The sequence below is a fragment of the Oncorhynchus keta genome, chromosome 17, assembly GCF_023373465.1.
Source record: "Oncorhynchus keta strain PuntledgeMale-10-30-2019 chromosome 17, Oket_V2, whole genome shotgun sequence".
Classification (NCBI taxonomy): domain Eukaryota; kingdom Metazoa; phylum Chordata; class Actinopteri; order Salmoniformes; family Salmonidae; genus Oncorhynchus; species Oncorhynchus keta.
In genome coordinates, this window is record NC_068437.1 from 25,536,982 (window position 1) to 25,553,569 (window position 16,588).

A 16,588-nucleotide genomic window follows, 5' to 3' on the forward strand; every position below is an offset into this window, starting at 1 on the left:
AATGTGAATAGATTTTTGGAAATACTTTTTTTTAGATACACAACTTGAAGTCTATAATAAGTTCTGCATCTGTCTGGAGGTTGTGATCATTTTTATTTATCTTTTACAGTCGGCAAGGATAATTGTTTATTACAAACTTCAGAAATAATACAATGTAAAGTGAAAACAAATAATATAGTATAGCGTAATGTCTGTTTTATATGGCCATGTACATATTTTACTGCAGGACACATATCCTTACGGTGTGTAACCCCTATGTTTTTAATCGTAAACTTGCTTTTTTTACCAGAAGGTCTTCTTATTCTTATTTCATTGACTTCAGAGTAAAACATGCAATAAGGAACCTCATAATGTATGTTGTCCTATCTGGTTATACAATTGTTTGCAATATCACTTGGTATAGTAGACACAAGTAATATAGTAACTTGATCCCCACTGAAATGTATATATATATTTTAATTATTTTATTTTACGCAAAAGGAATAAAGTGACATGTGATAATAATAGGAAATGGCAGAGAAAATGCCAGCAAACTAAAGATAGGATGTTGAATACAAGTTTAACCTAGATAGTCAAAACTGCTTGACATAGTGCGTACCTGTTTCTGCTTGCTGTACTGGCAGCAATAGATAGATGGCACTGCATGCAAGCTAGAGCAAAGGGCCAGAGACTTTCTCTACCGTCTTTCTGGCTCTTACTCTCATTATCCACACGAAAATTAACCTGTCAATTTATCAATCAACACCATCTTGAGTTTCTGCCTCCTGTTCAGCGGCTTGCTTCAGGACCGACTGTGCCACACAGATAACCAGGAGGTACGTGTTTGTTAGTGTAGTGAATGAGTGCATTATCACTTAAATGACTGCTATGAATCACAATCGCTGCCAGACTGTTGATACGAGGGAAATACACAAGCTAGTGTTAAAAAAATAAAGTACATGTCTATGTTTTCATTCTTTGTTTATTGAGGTCACCATATTATAAATGTTGTTTCTGTTTAGTTGTATGGAGTTTCATTAAAAGTAAAATACAATCTTAAATCAAATGTTTTGTTTTTAAGAATGCTTTTTTTGCAGCTCACCATCATCATTACTCCTGTAAAGAAAGCACTGTGACGTGATTTGGAAAGGCATGCATTTATTTACTACAACTATAGTGTGAGGGTGATGTGGATTCAACGGTCATATATGTAGCACTGTTTTATATCTGAGTTCATCGCAAAAGTGTCTTATAATAGTTATTTTCAAATGTCAAAACTCCAAACAGAAATGTTCTGTCAAATTAAATAGTACAATTGAATATAATAACAGTTTAGACTATAGAAAATATAACAAAGGTAGGACACATAATTAGGCTTAATGTACAACAACATTAGTATTGTTGTTATTATTATTATTTTATTATTATTGTTGTTATTATTATTATTTTATTATTAGTGTTGTTATTATTGTCATTATTATTATTATTAGTAGTAGTAGTGGTGGTTGTGGTATAATATTGTCTCACTTTCTTGCTGTGTATTGCAAAACAAAGAAATCTCTGTCCTTTGCTGAGGGAAACCAAACATGAGTCACAGCAAATATACTGTTTAGCTCGTCGGGGAATTTACTGTACATTAGCCCATAAAGAACAGGAAATGACAATGACACAACTGTGGAAATAAAACATCCTTTGACACAAATACACATCACAAAGACAACCTTTAAATCCAGTCTTTTGAATGGCATAAATCTTCATGGCCAGGATTTGGTTGAGGATTTGTTTAACTCTTCTCTGTGTGCTGTGGCACACCAGTACTCAGAATTATAGAGGAGGATTGAAATATGTGTTTGTACACTCAGCATGCTACAGTAGCCATAATAAGCACTGGGACACTTCTTTATCTCTAAATGGGTAATAATGTGATAAGCTAAAATAGGCCCTCAAAAATCCCTACCAAGTGCAAATGCGACTGGTGGACCTCAATTGCCTCGGTTCATCCTGCTTTCATTTTTTTTCAGGTATTTTCTTTTTCTCAGTTCAGGTTATTAGCCCCTACATGACCGCATAGTTTGAAAGAGGAGGAAGGTGAACAGCACATGATAGGTCTTCTGAATAGCGGGAGGGAGTTTTATTTTTTCAATTGTTGTTATTTCCAAATGGCTTTATTGTGTAAGAGTTGCCACAGAATGAGGGGGCGCTAGTGAGAGAAAATGATGGCGGGTATTTAACAGCTGACCAAAAAGAGGAGAGAAAAAGGAACACAACATCTGGTAATTAGTTTTAGCAAGCTTAGCCTAATGATGTAAGCACATTACTTTCCAACAGACTGGGAAAGGGGCAGAGAGGGTGGATTTTAGGGCCTTTCAAGTCTGTCCCATTAATGTACTGGAGACAGAGGCCACCCCTATACTGTAGGTCTAGAGAAATAGCACATCAACTCTTTATGGACTGGAGACAGAGGCCACCCCTATACTGTAGTTCTAGAGAAATAGCACATCAACTCTTTGTGAGGTTATCAATGCCACTCTCAATTTCTAATGTTGAATACTTAAAAATGGATGTGGTACCAATGTAACTTGATTGATGTATATGTCTAAATGTAACAGGGGGATTTAGTTTCTGTACTTGTTGCTGTATATATGTTTTATTACTGTCAATTATGTTCTGTCTTTATGTATACGTCTAAAAAGCATCAAAAACTAGAATAAAAATGGATTTGTTAGTGAAATGGCTTGGCATTCTACATTGATCATTGTTGGACAATGTTTTTATGCAGTGAGAGAATGTTGAAGGGGACCCCAGTGTTAGTGCCTGTCTCTTGTTTTGTGCTCCCTGCAACGGTGCGATGTGAGCCATGAGAGGTTGTGGGTGCTGCCTGGCCCCTGGCACACTGGCTCCCTCCCCTCAGAGAACGGAGATCAGCCGTGTGCACAGAATGAAAGGAGGGGAGGGCAGGGACCCAGCGGGATGAAGGACACCAGCCTCCAGTCAATGTGTGTTGGAGACTCAGGATGAAACACAACATTATGACCAATTTACAGACTTGCTCTTAGTTTCAGCAAGACTGATCGATCCTGACAGGGAGGGCATCATGCCGCCTTCCAGATCACTTAAACCAGTGGCCCCTGTCTCATTGGTTAATGTCATGTCATTGGCTATCATTGCTGGACGAACAGTGAGCCTTTGGATTTAGGTTCAATTACTACTTGTAGGATTACCCTTTATTTTTGTACTTCAATAATCAATGTGGATTTTGATAATAATGTCATAATGCAATCTCACCATTACATTCTCCACCGCTTTTTTCAATGCAGCACCTAATCCGGAGTGAAATCCATTGAGACTCACTGTCTTGTTGGTTTATTGATTTTTTCTCCTTGCTTTATAACCTGCGACAGAAACTGGAGAACTGAGGTGCCGAAAAGAGGGCAGACATAGACCCCTATGCCTTGCCCTAAGGGCTCTGAGCAAGCATCCAGCAAGCCGAGAGTTTACATCATTTGGCCTATTTCGACTAATGTTACACATCTTTCTATGAGCAATATTCTCCACACTCAAATTGACTGTTTGTAACGGAATACCTTGCTATTACATACTGCAATATGAACCATAAGCTGTAGGTTACAGTTACTGTCTTTTTATGTTGCCAGAGCATTGCTACTTCAGCATGCAGTGGTGACATTTTACATGCCATCTATTTATTAAGCGGGATGTTCATTGAAGCAGCTCAGGTTAAGTACCTTGCTCAGTGTCTCACTGGAGAGATTTAACCTGCAGCCCTCTAGTCCCAAGTTCAGTTCCCTAACCACAACCAGTCTGCCCCTTTGAAGAAGGATGAGGTCTCTGGAAGGGTATGTACAGTATACCACACAGCCAGTGATCTATTCTGTGTCTGATATCATGTGTCTCTATGTCAGTGACTGATGTTACCTGCATCCCTTCCCACACATTTAGATCCATGACTGTGCCTCCAATTCCCTTAGAAAATCAGATCCATTCTTTTAACCCTTGAAATGCTGAGAATAAGTCCAGAGAGAGAGATGAGGTTGTTGTAAGAAGGGATGCTGCCATACTCTGCCCGCTGTACCCTTAACAAAATGTGTTTAATCTGAACAGGTGACATGTAGCACTGCGTAAATGGATGATGTGCTAAAATATAAATGTAAGTCACAACGCATGGAGACATCTGCTAGGCACGTTTACATATAAGGAGACATAATGTAATACAAAGAATGCAGGGGACATAGAAGATGTATCTCCCATTATAATCATCCATGCTACCTTTTATTGCAACCTTCCACCTGTGTCTTTAAAAAATAAATTTGGGCTAAATGGAGAAGCAGCATCTACCCTCATACAGTGTATCGCCGATTATCCTGTGTTCCAGGTTTGATTGCATATGCTTCAACTACATTGAAATAATATTTAGAAAACAAGTTGTTGAATGACATTGTTTATGTATTCTTTATGCAAGCTATAATGTATTGTTATATCAGTTATTTGAGTATACAATCAGACAATTGGTGACCAAATCTATAACACTGTTTCTCTACAGTGTATTGTACTTTCTTATAACCTTTTACTGCAGTGGGCTGCATCAGGGTGACACAGAGTGTATCTTGATAGTCTTAAATAAATCTACTTTGAAACAAAATTATACACCTCACACACATGGTTATGGTCTTAAAAAAAGATCACACCTGTACAATGTCAGATATTACACTGTATATTCTTCAAAGAAGACTCAAATATAACAACACAGTTTGAAATAGAAACACCAGATTTTCTGCGTTTTTTTTAGATAATGTTGATTAATTATGAAATTATGAAAAATATGAATAACATTCCACTCTTGAGGATACTAGGTCATTTGACTGCAGGAGTCCCACGAAGCCACACCGACCACTGAAAATTATAATTATATTATGACTTAGGTTTAAAAAACTATTTGGGCATTAAATATTGATATATGTTATTAATGAATTCCCAAACTCACACAGTATACAGTATATATACATTTTTGAAATATGGAAAAGTTGAACGTCAAGAGTCAAATACCTTATTCCTTGTAAAACAAAGACTTACTTCATCTAAAATACTTCAAATAGAATTAATTATAATATAAAAAATACTCAGGAATAGGTATTTCACTCAGGTCTAATGCTTCTTTTTGTTTTAAATTGTATTGTGCTCCATTATTGAGAAACTGGACAAGCATCCTATACCTCTAATGGATTATTGCTTACCTCCAGGGGCCGTCTGTGCCACCAGCTGAGGTGTTGATACAAATAAAGCAGATCATTTGTGAGGTAACCTGTTTTAAGCATCATTCCCCAAAAGTGTGAGTGGCAGGTGGGGAAACATAGAACTAATAATTAGATATTTGCTGTCATATAGTCCTGATTTAGAGGAGCAGCCAGATAGTTTGTGACTTGAGGATGGACATTTTAGAAAATGTGAGATTAGAAAACTGACATATTTTCACAAATGGTGGGTGTTATTTTTTTAAACATTAGAAATCCACTCATTTTAGTGGTTACATTATCAACTGAAAACACATATCAATGCATCTCCACAGAAGCAATTACTTTACAATAAAATTGTGTTCTTACAAAAGAACCCTAATTTGAACCGCTTTATTTTCTTTAAAATAAAATAAATAGGAAATTAATAAATGTTAAGCTCCACCCCTGCCCCCTCCCCATTTAGTAATCAAAGGCAGTTTGGCAGCACAACATAATTAGTTTGCACGCCAGATTTCCCATGAGCCCCAACCCAGCTCACTGCCAATCCCTTCCTCATCAGCAGCCCAGAGAGTTAGCACCTACTTTCTCTGGTTCCCCCAAGGCCGTCCGTGGAGTCAGCGTGCCCTAAAAACAATGCCATCCAAGGTTCGTAGTGCCTCAGGCGGGTGAAACTTCAGAGGCAGATGGCAGAGGAGAGGATAAAAGTGCATATCTTGAAGGTAGAGCTGCTTAACAGAAGTGGAACATACATCCTAGAGCTAAGATTACAGGGTACAAGTGTAGAGAAAGACTAGTTACAGACATCATTATTTAAAGCTTTTGATGTTATCTGGGTAGGCAATGTGTCTTTAAAGAGTTATCAGTCAGCCTGAGAACAATAAGTGAAGGCAATGTTTTTCAGTGGTAGCATTCGTAAACAAATGCATCTGTGTAACAGTGTCATCTCTTACACCTTTCACTCAGCCCACCTCCGTAAGTCTCATAGTGGATCTCACGTAGAGCATCATGTTAGCTGTCACTACCTCCTAACTCTGATGGCAATACAGCAGTTTGTCTACACATGCTGTCTTTAGATTTCACAAGGGTGTGACAAATATACTGTAACTACCTCACACAAAACCTTTTGAAACCTTTTCATATAGACATCACACTCTTGCCTCTCCCACTTATCCCAAATTCCCTGTTTAAATGAAGTATTAGGCGATGTTGTGTATACATCTGAACTACTACAGCAAGAAGTGATCTAGCAGTTTTAATGCCACTGGGCCCATCTGGGAGAAGGACCCTTTTCATTCGACATACTTGGCTGCTTGTCGCCTCTCCGTAATGGGTGCGCTCAACGAGCTCTGAAGCAATAGCCAATTAAAAGCCTTAAAGAGGATGCCTCAAGGCCCTGCATGAAAGGCTTCAGGTGTGAAATGCTTGTTTTTCGAGAGTGCTGCAAATGTTGGCTGTTTTCAAGTTTGCCATTGCCCCGCTGGCGTCCCCTTGCAGCCCACCCCTGCAGCTCTTCTCATGAGGAGGAGGGGTGGAGGCTAGGGGTGATGGGCAAAAGAAGACCACTTAAGTGCAATTTTCTATTCAGTGTTCCAAACCTGTGCACTCTGTTTTTTTTCTACTGTTGTCTATAAGAGCGAGCAGAGTTTCAGATGACGCAGACAATAGCTTTTTAGCACACAACGGAGAGATGAGGAAAAGCAGAAGGGCAGACTGAGGGAAATATGGATGGGACAGAGGGTCTGAGGGTGGATCTGTATGGTGTTAAGGGGGAATGTGTGGTTTGGTAGGTGGGGGTGGGGGTGGGGCGGGGGGGGGGCAGGCTTAAAAGGGGATGGATTGTTTGCTAATTGTGGCCATTTCTGAACAGAACATGGCAAGTTCAAGGACTACTTTAAAGCTTTATAAAATGAAAAAGAATTACCTCAATGAAATTCTAAGGGAGGCTTTCACATTTAAAAAAAATTCAATCCCACTAAAGGGGTAAAAAAAAGAAGAAGACGATCAGGTTTATTTTTCAGCTCTAACAATAAAGTGGTTTGTTTGGGCTGCCTCTTTTAGTTATTCCATTATCAAACCTCATTGGTTCTCTGACCATATCAGATTTTTGTGTTATTGTTAAAACACAGAAATGCCCATATCTCGCTCCACATCAGCAAAATGTATTGTAGCAGAATTGTATATATATTTCAAAAGCTTTTCGCTCCACACAACATCTGAGCAACAGACTGAGATCAGTAAGGAGGAACATTAAAAGCAGCCCACGGGGACAGAGCAGGAATAAAACGAGGGGATATTAATCTTATTAGGATCATATATCACCACTGTGTCAGGTGAGAAGACAAACGAATGGCCGCCTGTTTATCTGAGCTAAGCTGTGTGGTTTACCTAGCAATCGCTCAGGGCACATATTGCCACTAATAAATTGGTTAAGTCTGTGGACTGCGATGATAATGAAGTTAAGCGAGTGGGCTCCAGCCTGTGTTCTAACCACTACCCCCAGACATCCTTGCATCCCTCTTTTATCTGTCCAGATTCAGAGAGCCCCTCCGATAAGATGAAGAGGGGCGAAATCAAAATAAATGAAGTCCATTAAAAGCAGCAATGCATCAACTGCTTGATAAAGTGATTAATACACAGACTGGGATAGTGATTGATTAAAGCATTTAATCAAACTCTTAAACAGGCGCTATTGGCACTGGTGCATAAACTCGTTATGTGGTTTCAAGGTGTAAAGTGGTCCTAGTTCTAGAACCCTTTATCTTTTTATAAAATACACCGTATACTCAAACAAAAAGTATGATTTTTAAAATGTATGGTTTTCGCTAAGTCTGTCAAGTAAAGTTTGTTGCAGTAGCTTAATAATGTCATTGAAATAAAAAGTGTTACTCACAATTGACCCTAAATAGTTGTAAATGCATGGTGATTTTTTTCCCCCAGCAACCTTTGCATAACTAGACTTCTAAATGCTTGCCAATCAATGACTAAATCACATGGCAGTTAAGGGGAAGTAAGTAAGTAGGCACTGAAAGGCTAACAACAACATTTGTAGGACTTAAATGTCATTCAGGCTTGCTAATGCAATGACAAAGTGCAGATTGATTGATGTGCTGAGCTGGCTAAGGTTCAGCCTTGATGTATAGTACGTTAAGATTGAGATTTTATGGATGTTCTAATTATCATCTATGAATGACCCCTCACACTAAGAGTGGAACGGGAATATCAGACTTAATGTACTTTGCTTTCCAGAGGCCTTGCATAAAAACCTGGCATTGGCATACACTGACACATTCTATTGTTTTAGAAAGACAGACTGTAGTTGGAATGAGGGCTATTGATTGTAGGGAGGTATTCTGAATTATGCATTCCGATAACATTTTTGTTGGGAAGAAATAAGAAATAAAAAATGACTTCCAGAAGCTATGTCTTTCAAGAAATTGACAATAGCAACATTTATGGAAAGTGAAGGTGGTCAAAAGATAAATCTTTTCTAGGAGCTATTTTCTGTGTATGGAATGATCACTTCACACATACTGTATGAATTCACATTAACGCACTATTGCACCTCAAATGTGTTGAAAAACATTTGAATTGAATTTTAAGGACACTTATATCAGCTGCCTTCATGTAGTCTGCAGGGCTCTCGTTACAACCCGCGGGTTCGTTATAGACCTCACACCTGCGTGGGTGCTGTTGGACCCCTATGACTTGGCCAGGGCTGGTCCAATAATGTCTGTTGATGAGGATTTGAGCATGGAAAACACAGGTAGTTTCAGGCCTGGCTGCAGCTCTGAGAATCTGTGGTAACAGTGCATCTCAGGGCCTCTTCCTGAACTCTGCTCGGCGACAGACAGGCCTTCACCCAACAATGTTACTGGAGCCAGGAAAGTGCCAGTTTTGCAAAACGGCATGCTGGATTTCTGATGTGGGCTAATTTCACTGACAGCCATGCCAAAGCCACCATCTGCAAACCCACATTCCCATTTATGTGTCTGTGCCAGATAACAGTTCAGTCTGCCAGGGGTGAAATGGTGGTAGGTAAGTCAACCTAAAGTGTTTCAGACTGAGGCTGTAGCCACAACAATACACATTTACACATGCAAGCAAGCACACATTCACAATGCAATTGTTGTGGCCAAATGGCCAGTACTAAGTAAAATGGTTTATTTGAAGGCTCGTCCAGGATTTGAACCTGGGACCTTTCACAATTGGCTTTGTACAATTTTGAAAAGATTTGATTGTACATGTTTTATTTTTCTTAGTAGACCTTAATTGGTGGGATTTCTAGTTATTAAAATCAGATTCTAAATGGTGCTCTTTTTGCTATTGAAGATGCTTGATATACCGTCTGCCAATTCATCTGAAGTCTTCGACAAATGAATGAACGTCCTATGAACGAAGAGAAATGACTTGTTAATTATGCAAATAGAGTGCTGTGGGAAGCTGGTAGGTTGCGGGAACTCTGTCATTTGAAAGGGTATGGTGGAGTGTGATAGTGTTGCAGTCTGGCTCTCTTGATGTAATGACAGGTCAATTTGACTGGCTTTGTGCTCTGGACCCAGCTTCTCCTCTCTGGGCCTGGTGTGATTGTCTCCCCTCCCCCCACCCCCTGGACTTTGATTTCTCCTTTGTTCTATTGGTTCCTCTCCTGACACCTCCCAAGAATAAGCGATGCCACACAACCATGACCCTTTCACATCCCAGAGATGACCTATGGCTTCTCCACACATGCCCTCTGACCTGGGAGCTGACAGCTTGATTAATTGCAGAATGTTATGATTTATGAGTATCTTGATGATTAACAAGGCAACAGGTGGCACAGCCAAGCAGCTATGGAGAAACATTTCTGAGAGAGAGAGGGAAACAATGTGAACGATTGTATTGGGGAGCTAGGTTTTGTCCTAAAATGTCTTCCACCTTGGCTCAACCATACATCATCTTGACTTTTTTGCATGGCAATGCAGTCTGGATATCGCTGTTAGGACATGTTGAAAGGTTTCCTTTAAGGTACTCTATAGAGAGATGTGTCAATAGGAGTCACATACATTAACCTCTTTACTCAGTGGGTCCAACTCTTTAACTCTTCTACTTAGTTAAGATAATGTTAAATTCAATAGTGCTGAACCCATCCCTGGAGTTCACATCCATAATTTGCAATTTTGTAATTGGATTTTTGAATATTGATAATGGTATTGAGAGATTTAACATAATACTTGATCATTTGGGAGTGAAAGTTTGGTTTAGGATTTAGTTTTGTTTACATCCAGGCCAAAACAATTGTCAAGTTGAAAATGCTTGGCAAAGCAAAATCACACTTCTCTTGCACTATCATTGTGGTGGACAAAGTGTCAGTGCATGCTTCTGAGCGGGGAGGAATGGCTCTCAGAGAGCAACCTGAGAGGAAACATTGTCACCCGTGACACCAGGCCACATCACAGTGTCCACACAAAGCTTGGGCCCGCTTGTTAACTCACCTGACAGGTTTCAAGATACGTCTGGCTTCCCTGGTGCAACAGGAGTAGGTGTCCCACTCAGGTGACAAAGGGATACAGATGTTGAAGAGGTCATCCGAGACCCTCTCACTGGCCAGTCCATCACAGAGTAGCTCTAGACCTCTAGATGAGTGGTCCCACAGAACAGTGTCACCAGACTGACTGTCCACAGTGAAAGCAGACGAGGAGACGTGAAGTGGCCTCTCCTTTGACATGGACTGGCTGTGACCTCAACTTCAGCATCTGACAGCTGATGGATGATTGGTGGTGCCATTTCAGCAGTGTCAGTACAAAGGGATGGCATATTGACCTGTGTTGACCTGACTGATTTGCGTGGACAGACTAGATTAATGACAACTACAGGTTGCATCCGTCATCATTCTGGCTGATAATTGCTTTCAGAGTCCCTTCACTGTAGATCAAATCAAATCAAATGTAATTTGTCACATGCGCCGAATACAATAGGTGTAGACTTTACCATGAACTGCTTACTTATGAGCACTTTCCCAACAATGCAGAGTTAAAACATTTCAAAAAAAGTAAAATAAATAAAAAACTAAGGATATAATAACACAATAAAATAACAATAACATGGCTATTTACAAGGAGTACGGTACCAGTCAAAAGTTTGGACACACCAATTCATTTAAGGGTTTTTCTTTATTTTTTACTATTTTCTACGTTGCAGAATAATAGTGAAGACTTCCAAACTACTAAATAACACATATGGAATCATGTCGTAACCAAATAAGTGTTCAACAAATCAAAATATATTTTAGATTCTTCAAAGTAGCCACCCTTTACCTTAATGAGAGCTTTGCACACTCTTGGCATTCTCTCAACTAGCTTCGAGAGGAATGCTTTTCCAACAGTCTTGAAGGGGTTCCCACATATGCTGAGTACTTGTTGGTTGCTTTTCCTTCACTCTGCGATCCAAATTATCCCAAACCATCTCAATTGGGTTGAGGTCGGTTGATTGTGGAGGCCAGGTCATCTGATGGAGCATGAGCACTCTCCTTCTTGGTAGTCCAACTACCAAGCAGGTGAGTCCCACTGGGCGCAAACCAGATGGGATGGCGATGGAATGGGGTAACGCTGCAAAATGCTGTGGTAGTCATGCTGGTTAGCTATGCATTGAATTCAACCCCCACACCATCACCTTCATGCTTCACGGTGAAAACTGCACATGTGGAGATAACCCTTTCACCTACTCTGCGTCTCACAAAGACACAGGGGTTGGAACCAAAAATCAAAAATTTGTACTCATCATACCAAAGGACATATTTCCATCGGTCTAATGTCCATTGCTCGTGTTTCTTGGCCCAAGCAAGTCTCTTCTTCTTATTGGTGTCCTTTAGTAGTGTTTTTTTTGCAGCAATTCAACCATGAAGGCCTGAATCACACAGTCTCCTCTGAACAGTTGATGTTGAGATGTGTCTGTTACTGGAACTCTGAAGCATTGATTTGGGCTGCAATCTGAGGTGCAGTTAACTCTAATGAACTTATCCTCTGCAGCAGAGGTATCTCTGGGTCTTCCTTTCTTTTTTCCCTGTTTTTTTACCCCCTTTTTCTCCCCAATTTCATGGTATCCAATTGTTAGTAGTTACTGTCTTGTCTCATTGCTACAACTCCCGTACAGGCTCAGGAGAGACGAAGGTTGAGGGCCATGCGTCCTCCGAAACACAGCGGTCCACCACAGGAGTCGCTGGTGCGCGATGAGACAAGGATTTCCCTACCGGCCAAACCCTCCCTAACCTGGACGACGCTAGGCCAATTGTGCGTCGCTCCACGCCCCCAGGCTCTGTCACGGCCAGCTGCGACAGAGCCTGGGCTCGAACCCAGAGTCTCTGATGGCACAGCTTAGACCACTGCGCCACCCGGGAGGCGGGTCTTCCCGGGATACGGGTCTTCCTTTCTTGTGCCGGTCCTCATGAGAGCCTGTTTCATCACTTCATTCATGGTTTTTGCGACTGCACTTGAATAAACTTTCAAAGTTCTTGAAATGTTCTGTATTGACCGACCTACATGTCTTGAAGTAATAATGGAATGTTGTTTCTCTTTGCTGTTCTTACCATAATATGGATTTGGTCTTTTACCAAATAGGGCTATCTTCTGTATACCACCCCTACCTTGTCACAACACAAGTGATTGGCTCAAACGCATTAAGAATGAAAGACATTCCACAAATTACTTTTAACAAGACTCCGCCCCCCTCAATTTTTTCCTAAAATGACATACCCAAATATAACTGCCTGTAGCAAGGGGACCTGAAGCAAGGATATGCATATTCTTGATACCATTTGAAAGGAAACACTTGGATATTTGTGGAAATGTGAAATTAATGTAGGAGAATATAACATATTAGATCTGGTAAAAGATAATACAAAGAAAAAACTTTGTGTTTAAATCAATAATAATTGTCCCATCATCTTTGAAATGCAAGATAAATGCCATAATGTATTATTTCAGCCCAGCTGCATTTGAGATTTTGGCAACTAGATGGCAGCAGTGTATGTGCAAAGGTTTAGACTGATCCAATGAACCATTGCATTTCTGTTCAAACTCAAGACTGCCCAAATGTGCCTAATTGGTTTATTTAATAACTTTTCCTTTTCACTTTTCATAACTGTGCACTCCCCTCAAACAATATAATGGTATTATTTCACTATAATAGCTACTGTAAATTGGATAGTGCAGTTAGATTAACAAGAATGTAAGCTTTCTGCCAATATCATAATATAATATAATAATAATATATGCCATTTAGCAGACGCTTTTGTCCAAAGCGACTTACAGTCATGTGTGCATACATTCTACGTATGGGTGGTCCCGGGAATTGAACCCACTACCCTGGCGTTACAAGCGCCATGCTCTACCAACTGAGCTACAGAAGGATATGTCTATGTCTATGTCCTGGGAAATGTTCTTGTTACATACAACCTCATGCTAACCGCATTAGCCTATATTAGCTCAACCGTCCCGTGGGGAACCCATTGATCCTGTGGAGTTAATTGAAATGCATTCCAGGTGACTACCTCATGAAGCTGGTTGAGAGAATGCCAAGAGTGTGCAAAGCTGTCATCAAGGCAAAGGGTGGCTATAAAATATATATTGATTTGTTTAACACTTTTTTGGTTAATACGTGATTCCATATGTGTTATTTCATAGTTTGATGTCTTCACTATTATTCTAAAATGTAGAAAATAGTACAAATAAAGGAAAACCTTGGAAAGGTCTCCCACTCAGAAGTACGAGACGGGGAGGGGGCGGGGGTAGGTTGACCTCAGGTATCCCCACTGGAAGCCCGAGGTAGGGGGAGTGGGTTAATCTATCAAATAGCTCACCTCTAACTTTGTACAGTACTAATACAATTAGTTGTGCAATTCAGTATATGTGTGTCTTGTTTGAAGTGCAACAGTGTAATAATCAGGTTCTCTTCTTTATAAGTGTGTTATTTTATTTGTGTATTTGTGTGATATAGGATTTGAATAATTGTGTTTTATTTGTGTGTATTTGTTAGCAATAGAGTAATAGTGTAAAAATTATATTCACTTCTTTAATTGTATTTATATACTACAAGTTGGAGGGGAAGGGGGGCTCGCCCAGGAAGCCATACAAGCTAGAACCGCCACTATTCACAATACTCAGGGATGTTGAGTGTTCCCTTCCCAAGCAGTTGATGGATAGAAGGTGAAAATCGTTCCCCGCAATCATGGAGCTGTAAACACAAGAACGTGTGATTTCAAGTGCTGGTCACGACTCTCCCTGGGATGGGGTAGCAGTGGCCATAAAGAAGAAGGCTTGCTCATAAAGAGATGCCTGTTTTAAAAAGCAACGAGATAGCCAGTGAGGCTCTGAATAGGTGTGAGCTAGCCAAGTAAAAAGACAAAAGGCTAATAGCTAGCTAGGGTGAGAAGTATAAGAACTGTATAGCTTTGACGCTAGTGAGGCAAATCTGTGAAAACGCGGGCACCCTCATAGGTATCATCCTAACCGACCTGCCCTCCAAATACACCTCTGCTGTCTTCAACCAGGATCTCAGCGATCACTGCCTCATTGCCTGCATCCGTAATGGGTCTGTGGTCAAACGACCACACCTCATCACTGTCAAACGCTCCCTAAAACACTACAGCGAGCAGGCCTTTCTAATCGACCTGGCCCGGGTATCATGGAAGGATATTGACCTCATTCTGTCAATAGAGGATGCCTGGTTATTCTTTAAAAGTGCTTTCCTCACCATCTTAAATAAGCATGCCCCATTCGAAAAATGTTGAACCCGGAATAGATATAGCCCTTGGTTCACTCAAGACCTGACTACCCCTGACCAGCACAAAAACATCCTGTGGCATACTGCATTAACATCGAATAGCCCCCGCGATATGCAATGTTTCAGGGAAGTTAGAAACCAATATACACAGGCAGTTAGGAAAGCAACGGCTAGCTTTTTCAAACATACATTTGCATCCTGTAGCACAAAAAGTTCTGGGACACTGTAAAGTCCATGGAGAATAAGAGTACCTCCTCCCAGCTGCCCACTGCACTGAGGCTAGGAAACACTGTCACCGCCGATAAATCCACAATAATCGAGAATTTCAGTAAGCATTTTTCTACTGCTGGACATGCTTTCCACCTGGCTAACCCCATATTCTTATCGGCAGACTCAACAGCCTTGGTTTCTCAAATGACTGCCTCGCCTGGTTCACCAACTACTTCTCAGACAGAGTTCAGTGTGTCAAATCGGATGGCCTGTTGTCCGGACCTCTGGCTGTCTCTATGGGGGTGCCACAGGGTTCAATTTTCGGGCCGACTCTTTTCTCTGTATACATCAATGATGTCGCTCTTGCTGCTGGTGATTCTCTGATCCACCTCTACGCAGACAACACCATTCTGTATACTTCTGGCCCTTCTTTGGACACTGTGTTAACTAACCTCCATACGAGCTTCAATGCCATACAACTCTCCTTCCGTGGCCTCCAACTGCTCTTAAATGCAAGAAAAACTAGATGCATGCTCTTCAACCGATCGCTGCCCGCACCTGTCCGCCCGTCCAGCATCACTACTTTGGACGATTCTGACTTAGAATATGTGGACAACTACAAATACCTAGGTGTCTGGTTAGACTGTAAACTCTCCTTCCAGACTCACATTAAGCATCTCCAATCCAAAATTAAATCTAGAATCGGCTTCCTATTTCACAACAAAGCATCCTTCACCCATGCTGCCAAACTTACCCTCGTAAAACTGACTATCCTGCCAATCCTTGACTTGGGCGATGTCATTTACAAAATAGCCTCCAGCACTCTACTCAGCAAATTGGAAGCAGTCTATCACAGTGCCATCCGTTTTGTCACCAAAGCCCCATATACTACCCACCACTGCGACCTGTATGCTCTTGTTGGCTGGCCATTGCTTCATATTCGTCACCAAACCCACTGTCTCCGGGTCGTCTATAAGTCTTTGCTAGGTAAAGCCCCACCTTATCTCAGCTCACTGGTCACCATAGAAGCATCCACACGTAGCAGGCACTCCAGCAGGTGTATTTCACTGCTCTCCTCCAAAGCCAATTCCTCCTTTGGCCGCCTTTCCTTCCACTTCTCTTCTGCCAATGACTGGAACGAATTGCAAAAATCACTGAAGCTGGAGACTCATATCTCCCTCACTAGCTTTAAGCACCAGCTGTCAGAGCAGCTCACAGATCACTGTACCTGTACACAGCCCATCTGTACATAGCCCACCCATCTACCTCATCCATATACTGTTATTTATTTATTATTTATTGATTTTTGTTCCTTTGCACCCCAGTATCTCTACTTGCACGTTCATCTTCTGAACATCTATCACTCCAGTGTTTAATTGTAATTATTTCGCAAA